Source organism: Saccoglossus kowalevskii, chromosome 14, assembly GCF_978046115.1.
Source record: "Saccoglossus kowalevskii chromosome 14, keSacKowa6.1, whole genome shotgun sequence".
Classification (NCBI taxonomy): domain Eukaryota; kingdom Metazoa; phylum Hemichordata; class Enteropneusta; family Harrimaniidae; genus Saccoglossus; species Saccoglossus kowalevskii.
Window position 1 is genome coordinate 32210066 of NC_140654.1, and position 10446 is coordinate 32220511.

The following is a 10446-nucleotide window of genomic DNA, read 5'->3' on the forward strand; positions in this document are numbered from 1 at the left end:
TCACAAACACTAACCTGACCGCTAACTCTTTTGTTTTACGTCACAAACACTAACCTGACCGCTAACTCTTTTGTTTTACGTCACAAACACTAACCTGACCGCTAACTCTTTTGTTTTACGTCACAAACACTAACCTGACCGCTAACTCTTTTGTTTTACGTCACAAACCCTAACCTGACCGCTAACTCTTTTGTTTTACGTCACAAACACTAACCTGACCGCTAACTCTTTTGTTTTACGTCACAAACACTAACCTGACCGCTAACTCTTTTGTTTTACATCACAAACACTAACCTGACCGCTAACTTTTTTGTTTTACGTCACTAACCTGACCGCTAACTCTTTTATTTTACATCACAAACACTAACCTGACCGCTAACTCTTTTGTTTTACATCACAAACACTAACCTGACCGCTAACTCTTTTGTTTTACGTCACAAACACTAACCTGACCGCTAACTCTTTTGTTTTACGTCACTAACCTGACCGCTAACTCTTTTGTTTTACGTCACAAACACTAACCTGACCGCTAACTCTTTTGTTTTACGTCACAAACCCTAACCTGACCGCTAACTCTTTTGTTTTACGTCACAAACACTAACCTGACCGCTAACTCTTGTTTTACGTCACAAACACTAACCTGACCGCTAACTCTTTTATTTTACGTCACTAACCTGACCGCTAACTCTTTTGTTTTACGTCACAAACACTAACCTGATCGCTAACTCTTTTGTTTTACGTCACAAACCCTAACCTGACCGCTAACTCTTTTGTTTTACGTCACAAACACTAACCTGACCGCTAACTCTTGTTTTACGTCACAAACACTAACCTGACCGCTAACTCTTTTGTTTTACGTCACAAACACTAACCTGACCGCTAACTCTTTTGTTTTACATCACAAACACTAACCTGACCGCTAACTCTTTTGTTTTACATCACAAACACTAACCTGACCGCTAACTCTTTTGTTTTACGTCACAAACACTAACCTGACCGCTAACTCTTTTGTTTTACATCACAAACACTAACCTGACCGCTAACTCTTTTGTTTTACATCACAAACACTAACCTGACCGCTAACTCTTTTGTTTTACGTCACAAACACTAACCTGACCGCTAACTCTTTTGTTTTACATCACAAACACTAACCTGACCGCTAACTCTTTTGTTTTACATCACAAACACTAACCTGACCGCTAACTCTTTTGTTTTACGTCACAAACACTAACCTGACCGCTAACTCTTTTGTTTTACGTCACAAACACTAACCTGACCGCTAACTCTTTTATTTTACGTCACTAACCTGACCGCTAACTCTTTTGTTTTACGTCACAAACACTAACCTGACCGCTAACTCTTTTGTTTTACGTCACAAACACTAACCTGACCGCTAACTCTTTTGTTTTACGTCACAAACACTAACCTGACCGCTAACTCTTTTGTTTTACGTCACAAACACTAACCTGACCGCTAACTCTTTTGTTTTACGTCACAAACACTAACCTGACCGCTAACTCTTTTGTTTTACGTCACAAACACTAACCTGACCGCTAACTCTTTTGTTTTACGTCACAAACCCTAACCTGACCGCTAACTCTTTTGTTTTACGTCACAAACACTAACCTGACCGCTAACTCTTTTGTTTTACATCACAAACACTAACCTGACCGCTAACTTTTTTGTTTTACGTCACTAACCTGACCGCTAACTCTTTTATTTTACATCACAAACACTAACCTGACCGCTAACTCTTTTGTTTTACATCACAAACACTAACCTGACCGCTAACTCTTTTGTTTTACGTCACAAACACTAACCTGACCGCTAACTCTTTTGTTTTACGTCACTAACCTGACCGCTAACTCTTTTGTTTTACGTCACAAACACTAACCTGACCGCTAACTCTTTTGTTTTACGTCACAAACCCTAACCTGACCGCTAACTCTTTTGTTTTACGTCACAAACACTAACCTGACCGCTAACTCTTGTTTTACGTCACAAACACTAACCTGACCGCTAACTCTTTTATTTTACGTCACTAACCTGACCGCTAACTCTTTTGTTTTACGTCACAAACACTAACCTGATCGCTAACTCTTTTGTTTTACGTCACAAACCCTAACCTGACCGCTAACTCTTTTGTTTTACGTCACAAACACTAACCTGACCGCTAACTCTTGTTTTACGTCACAAACACTAACCTGACCGCTAACTCTTTTGTTTTACGTCACAAACACTAACCTGACCGCTAACTCTTTTGTTTTACATCACAAACACTAACCTGACCGCTAACTTTTTTGTTTTACATCACTAACCTGACCGCTAACTCTTTTATTTTACATCACAAACACTAACCTGACCACTAACTCTTGTTTTACGTCACAAACACTAACCTGACCGCTAACTCTTTTATTTTACGTCACTAACCTGACCGCTAACTTTTGTTTTACGTCACAAACACTAACCTGATCGCTAACTCTTTTGTTTTACGTCACAAACCCTAACCTGACCGCTAACTCTTTTGTTTTACGTCACAAACACTAACCTGACCGCTAACTCTTGTTTTACGTCACAAACACTAACCTGACCGCTAACTCTTTTGTTTTACGTCACAAACACTAACCTGACCGCTAACTCTTTAGTTTTACATCACAAACACTAACCTGACCGCTAACTCTTTTATTTTACATCACAAACACTAACCTGACAGCTAACTCTTGTTATACGTCACAAACACTAACCTGACCGCTAACTTTTTTGTCTTACGTCACTAACCTGACCGCTAACTCTTTTGTTTTACGTCACTAACCTGACCGCTAACTCTTTTGTTTTACGTCACAAACACTAACCTGACCGCTAACTCTTTTGTTTTACGTCACAAACACTAACCTGACCGCTAACTCTTTTGTTTTACGTCACAAACACTAACCTGACCGCTAACTCTTTTGTTTTACGTCACAAACACTAACCTGACCGCTCTTTTGTTTTACGTCACAAACACTAACCTGACCGCTAACTCTTTTGTTTTACGTCACAAACACTAACCTGACCGCTAACTCTTTTGTTTTACGTCACAAACACTAACCTGACCGCTAACTCTTTTGTTTTACGTCACAAACACTAACCTGACCGCTAACTCTTTTGTTTTACGTCACAAACACTAACCTGACCGCTAACTCTTTTGTTTTACGTCACAAACACTAACCTGACCGCTAACTCTTTTGTTTTACGTCACAAACACTAACCTGACCGCTAACTCTTTTGTTTTACGTCACAAACACTAACCTGACCGCTAACTCTTTTGTTTTACGTCACAAACACTAACCTGACCGCTAACTCTTGTTTTACGTCACAAACACTAACCTGACCGCTAACTCTTTTGTTTTACGTCACAAACACTAACCTGACCGCTAACTCTTTTGTTTTACGTCACAAACACTAACCTGACCGCTAACTCTTTTGTTTTACGTCACAAACCCTAACCTGACCGCTAACTCTTTTGTTTTACGTCACAAACACTAACCTGACCGCTAACTCTTTTGTTTTACGTCACAAACACTAACCTGACCGCTAACTCTTTTGTTTTACATCACAAACACTAACCTGACCGCTAACTTTTTTGTTTTACGTCACTAACCTGACCGCTAACTCTTTTATTTTACATCACAAACACTAACCTGACCGCTAACTCTTGTTTTACGTCACAAACACTAACCTGACCGCTAACTTTTTTGTCTTACGTCACTAACCTGACCGCTAACTCTTTTGTTTTACGTCACTAACCTGACCGCTAACTCTTTTGTTTTACGTCACAAACACTAACCTGACCGCTAACTCTTTTATTTTACGTCACAAACACTAACCTGACCGCTAACTCTTTTGTTTTACGTCACAAACACTAACCTGACCGCTAACTCTTTTGTTTTACGTCACAAACACTAACCTGACCGCTAACTCTTTTGTTTTACGTCACAAACACTAACCTGACCGCTCTTTTGTTTTACGTCACAAACACTAACCTGACCGCTAACTCTTTTGTTTTACGTCACAAACACTAACCTGACCGCTAACTCTTTTGTTTTACGTCACAAACACTAACCTGACTGCTAACTCTTTTGTTTTACGTCACAAACACTAACCTGACCGCTAACTCTTTTGTTTTACGTCACAAACACTAACCTGACCGCTAACTCTTTTGTTTTACGTCACAAACACTAACCTGACCGCTAACTCTTTTGTTTTACGTCACAAACACTAACCTGACCGCTAACTCTTTTGTTTTACGTCACAAACACTAACCTGACCGCTAACTCTTTTGTTTTACGTCACAAACACTAACCTGACCGCTAACTCTTTTGTTTTACGTCACAAACACTAACCTGACCGCTAACTCTTTTGTTTTACGTCACAAACACTAACCTGACCGCTAACTCTTTTGTTTTACGTCACAAACACTAACCTGACCGCTAACTCTTTTGTTTTACGTCACAAACACTAACCTGACCGCTAACTCTTTTGTTTTACGTCACAAACACTAACCTGACCGCTAACTCTTTTGTTTTACGTCACTAACCTGACCGCTAACTCTTTTGTTTTACATCACAAACACTAACCTGACCGCTAACTCTTTTGTTTTACGTCACTAACCTGACCGCTAACTCTTTTGTTTTACGTCACAAACACTAACCTGACCGCTAACTCTTTTGTTTTACGTCACAAACACTAACCTGACCGCTAACTCTTTTGTTTTACGTCACAAACACTAACCTGACCGCTAACTCTTTTGTTTTACGTCACAAACACTAACCTGACCGCTAACTCTTTTGTTTTACGTCACAAACACTAACCTGACCGCTAACTCTTGTTTTACGTCACAAACACTAACCTGACCGCTAACTCTTTTGTTTTACGTCACAAACACTAACCTGACCGATAACTCTTTTGTTTTACGTCACTAACCTGACCGCTAACTCTTTTGTTTTACGTCACAAACACTAACCTGACCGCTAACTCTTTTGTTTTACGTCACAAACACTAACCTGACCGCTAACTCTTTTGTTTTACGTCACAAACACTAACCTGACCGCTAACTCTTTTGTTTTACGTCACAAACACTAACCTGACCGCTAACTCTTTTGTTTTACGTCACAAACACTAACCTGACCGCTAACTCTTTTGTTTTACGTCACTAACCTGACCGCTAACTCTTTTGTTTTACATCACAAACACTAACCTGACCGCTAACTCTTTTGTTTTACGTCACTAACCTGACCGCTAACTCTTTTGTTTTACGTCACAAACACTAACCTGACCGCTAACTCTTTTGTTTTACGTCACAAACACTAACCTGACCGCTAACTCTTTTGTTTTACGTCACAAACACTAACCTGACCGCTAACTCTTTTGTTTTACGTCACAAACACTAACCTGACCGCTAACTCTTTTGTTTTACGTCACAAACACTAACCTGACCGCTAACTCTTTTGTTTTACGTCACAAACACTAACCTGACCGCTAACTCTTTTGTTTTACGTCACAAACACTAACCTGACCGCTAACTCTTTTGTTTTACGTCACAAACACTAACCTGACCGCTAACTCTTTTGTTTTACGTCACAAACCCTAACCTGACCGCTAACTCTTTTGTTTTACGTCACAAACACTAACCTGACTGCTAACTCTTTTGTTTTACGTCACAAACACTAACCTGATCGCTAACTCTTTTGTTTTACATCACAAACACTAACCTGACCGCTAACTTTTTTGTTTTACGTCACTAACCTGACCGCTAACTCTTTTATTTTACATCACAAACACTAACCTGACCGCTAACTCTTTTGTTTTACATCACAAACACTAACCTGACCGCTAACTCTTTTGTTTTACGTCACAAACACTAACCTGACCGCTAACTCTTTTGTTTTAGTCACTAACCTGACCGCTAACTCTTTTGTTTTACGTCACAAACACTAACCTGACCGCTAACTCTTTTGTTTTACGTCACAAACCCTAACCTGACCGCTAACTCTTTTGTTTTACGTCACAAACACTAACCTGACCGCTAACTCTTGTTTTACGTCACAAACACTAACCTGACCGCTAACTCTTTTATTTTACGTCACTAACCTGACCGCTAACTCTTTTGTTTTACGTCACAAACACTAACCTGACCGCTAACTCTTTTGTTTTACGTCACAAACACTAACCTGACCGCTAACTCTTTTGTTTTACGTCACAAACACTAACCTGACCGCTAACTCTTTTGTTTTACGTCACAAACACTAACCTGACCGCTAACTCTTTTGTTTTACGTCACAAACACTAACCTGACCGCTAACTCTTTTGTTTTACGTCACAAACCCTAACCTGACCGCTAACTCTTTTGTTTTACGTCACAAACACTAACCTGACCGCTAACTCTTTTGTTTTACGTCACAAACACTAACCTGACCGCTAACTCTTTTGTTTTACATCACAAACACTAACCTGACCGCTAACTTTTTTGTTTTACGTCACTAACCTGACCGCTAACTCTTTTATTTTACATCACAAACACTAACCTGACCGCTAACTCTTTTGTTTTACATCACAAACACTAACCTGACCGCTAACTCTTTTGTTTTACGTCACAAACACTAACCTGACCGCTAACTCTTTTGTTTTACGTCACTAACCTGACCGCTAACTCTTTTGTTTTACGTCACAAACACTAACCTGACCGCTAACTCTTTTGTTTTACGTCACAAACCCTAACCTGACCGCTAACTCTTTTGTTTTACATCACAAACACTAACCTGACCGCTAACTCTTGTTTTACGTCACAAACACTAACCTGACCGCTAACTCTTTTATTTTACGTCACTAACCTGACCGCTAACTCTTTTGTTTTACGTCACAAACACTAACCTGATCGCTAACTCTTTTGTTTTACGTCACAAACCCTAACCTGACCGCTAACTCTTTTGTTTTACGTCACAAACACTAACCTGACCGCTAACTCTTGTTTTACGTCACAAACACTAACCTGACCGCTAACTCTTTTGTTTTACGTCACAAACACTAACCTGACCGCTAACTCTTTTGTTTTACATCACAAACACTAACCTGACCGCTACCTTTTTTGTTTTACGTCACTAACCTGACCGCTAACTCTTTTATTTTACATCACAAACACTAACCTGACCGCTAACTCTTTTATTTTACGTCACTAACCTGACCGCTAACTCTTTTGTTTTACGTCACAAACACTAACCTGATCGCTAACTCTTTTGTTTTACGTCACAAACCCTAACCTGACCGCTAACTCTTTTGTTTTACGTCACAAACACTAACCTGACCGCTAACTCTTGTTTTACGTCACAAACACTAACCTGACCGCTAACTCTTTTGTTTTACGTCACAAACACTAACCTGACCGCTAACTCTTTAGTTTTACATCACAAACACTAACCTGACCGCTAACTCTTTTATTTTACATCACAAACACTAACCTGACAGCTAACTCTTGTTATACGTCACAAACACTAACCTGACCGCTAACTTTTTTGTCTTACGTCACTAACCTGACCGCTAACTCTTTTGTTTTACGTCACTAACCTGACCGCTAACTCTTTTGTTTTACGTCACAAATACTAACCTGACCGCTAACTCTTTTATTTTACGTCACAAACACTAACCTGACCGCTAACTCTTTTGTTTTACGTCACAAACACTAACCTGACCGCTAACTCTTTTGTTTTACGTCACAAACACTAACCTGACCGCTAACTCTTTTGTTTTACGTCACAAACACTAACCTGACCGCTCTTTTGTTTTACGTCACAAACACTAACCTGACCGCTAACTCTTTTATTTTACATCACAAACACTAACCTGACAGCTAACTCTTGTTATACGTCACAAACACTAACCTGACCGCTAACTTTTTTGTCTTACGTCACTAACCTGACCGCTAACTCTTTTGTTTTACGTCACTAACCTGACCGCTAACTCTTTTGTTTTACGTCACAAATACTAACCTGACCGCTAACTCTTTTATTTTACGTCACAAACACTAACCTGACCGCTAACTCTTTTGTTTTACGTCACAAACACTAACCTGACCGCTAACTCTTTTGTTTTACGTCACAAACACTAACCTGACCGCTAACTCTTTTGTTTTACGTCACAAACACTAACCTGACCGCTCTTTTGTTTTACGTCACAAACACTAACCTGACCGCTAACTCTTTTGTTTTACGTCACAAACACTAACCTGACCGCTAACTCTTTTGTTTTACGTCACAAACACTAACCTGACCGCTAACTCTTTTGTTTTACGTCACAAACACTAACCTGACCGCTAACTCTTTTGTTTTACGTCACAAACACTAACCTGACCGCTAACTCTTTTGTTTTACGTCACAAACACTAACCTGACCGCTAACTCTTTTGTTTTACGTCACAAACACTAACCTGACCGCTAACTCTTTTGTTTTACGTCACAAACACTAACCTGACCGCTAACTCTTTTGTTTTACGTCACAAACACTAACCTGACCGCTAACTCTTTTGTTTTACGTCACAAACACTAACCTGACCGCTAACTCTTTTGTTTTACGTCACAAACACTAACCTGACCGCTAACTCTTTTGTTTTACGTCACAAACCCTAACCTGACCGCTAACTCTTTTGTTTTACGTCACAAACACTAACCTGACCGCTAACTCTTTTGTTTTACGTCACAAACACTAACCTGACCGCTAACTCTTTTGTTTTACATCACAAACACTAACCTGACCGCTAACTTTTTTGTTTTACGTCACTAACCTGACCGCTAACTCTTTTATTTTACATCACAAACACTAACCTGACCGCTAACTCTTGTTTTACGTCACAAACACTAACCTGACCGCTAACTTTTTTGTCTTACGTCACTAACCTGACCGCTAACTCTTTTATTTTACATCACAAACACTAACCTGACCGCTAACTCTTGTTTTACGTCACAAACACTAACCTGACCGCTAACTTTTTTGTCTTACGTCACTAACCTGACCGCTAACTCTTTTGTTTTACATCACTAACCTGACCGCTAACTCTTTTGTTTTACGTCACAAACACTAACCTGACCGCTAACTCTTTTATTTTACGTCACAAACACTAACCTGACCGCTAACTCTTTTGTTTTACGTCACAAACACTAACCTGACCGCTAACTCTTTTGTTTTACGTCACAAACACTAACCTGACCGCTAACTCTTTTGTTTTACGTCACAAACACTAACCTGACCGCTAACTCTTTTGTTTTACGTCACAAACACTAACCTGACCGCTAACTCTTTTGTTTTACGTCACAAACACTAACCTGACCGCTAACTCTTTTGTTTTACGTCACAAACACTAACCTGACCGCTAACTCTTTTGTTTTACGTCACAAACACTAACCTGACCGCTAACTCTTTTGTTTTACGTCACAAACACTAACCTGACCGCTAACTCTTTTGTTTTACGTCACAAACACTAACCTGACCGCTAACTCTTTTGTTTTACGTCACTAACCTGACCGCTAACTCTTTTGTTTTACATCACAAACACTAACCTGACCGCTAACTCTTTTGTTTTACGTCACTAACCTGACCGCTAACTCTTTTGTTTTACGTCACAAACACTAACCTGACCGCTAACTCTTTTGTTTTACGTCACAAACACTAACCTGACCGCTAACTCTTTTGTTTTACGTCACAAACACTAACCTGACCGCTAACTCTTTTGTTTTACATCACAAACACTAACCTGACCGCTAACTCTTTTGTTTTACGTCACAAACACTAACCTGACCGCTAACTCTTGTTTTACGTCACAAACACTAACCTGACCGCTAACTCTTTTGTTTTACGTCACAAACACTAACCTGACCGCTAACTCTTTTGTTTTACGTCACTAACCTGACCGCTAACTCTTTTGTTTTACGTCACAAACACTAACCTGACCGCTAACTCTTTTGTTTTACGTCACAAACACTAACCTGACCGCTAACTCTTTTGTTTTACGTCACAAACACTAACCTGACCGCTAACTCTTTTGTTTTACGTTACAAACACTAACCTGACCGCTAACTCTTTTGTTTTACGTCACAAACACTAACCTGACCGCTAACTCTTTTGTTTTACATCACTAACCTGACCGCTAACTCTTTTGTTTTACGTCACAAACACTAACCTGACCGCTAACTCTTTTGTTTTACGTCACAAACACTAACCTGACCGCTAACTCTTTTGTTTTACATCACAAACACTAACCTGACCGCTAACTTTTTTGTTTTACGTCACTAACCTGACCGCTAACTCTTTTATTTTACATCACAAACACTAACCTGACCGCTAACTCTTTTGTTTTACATCACAAACACTAACCTGACCGCTAACTCTTTTGTTTTACGTCACAAACACTAACCTGACCGCT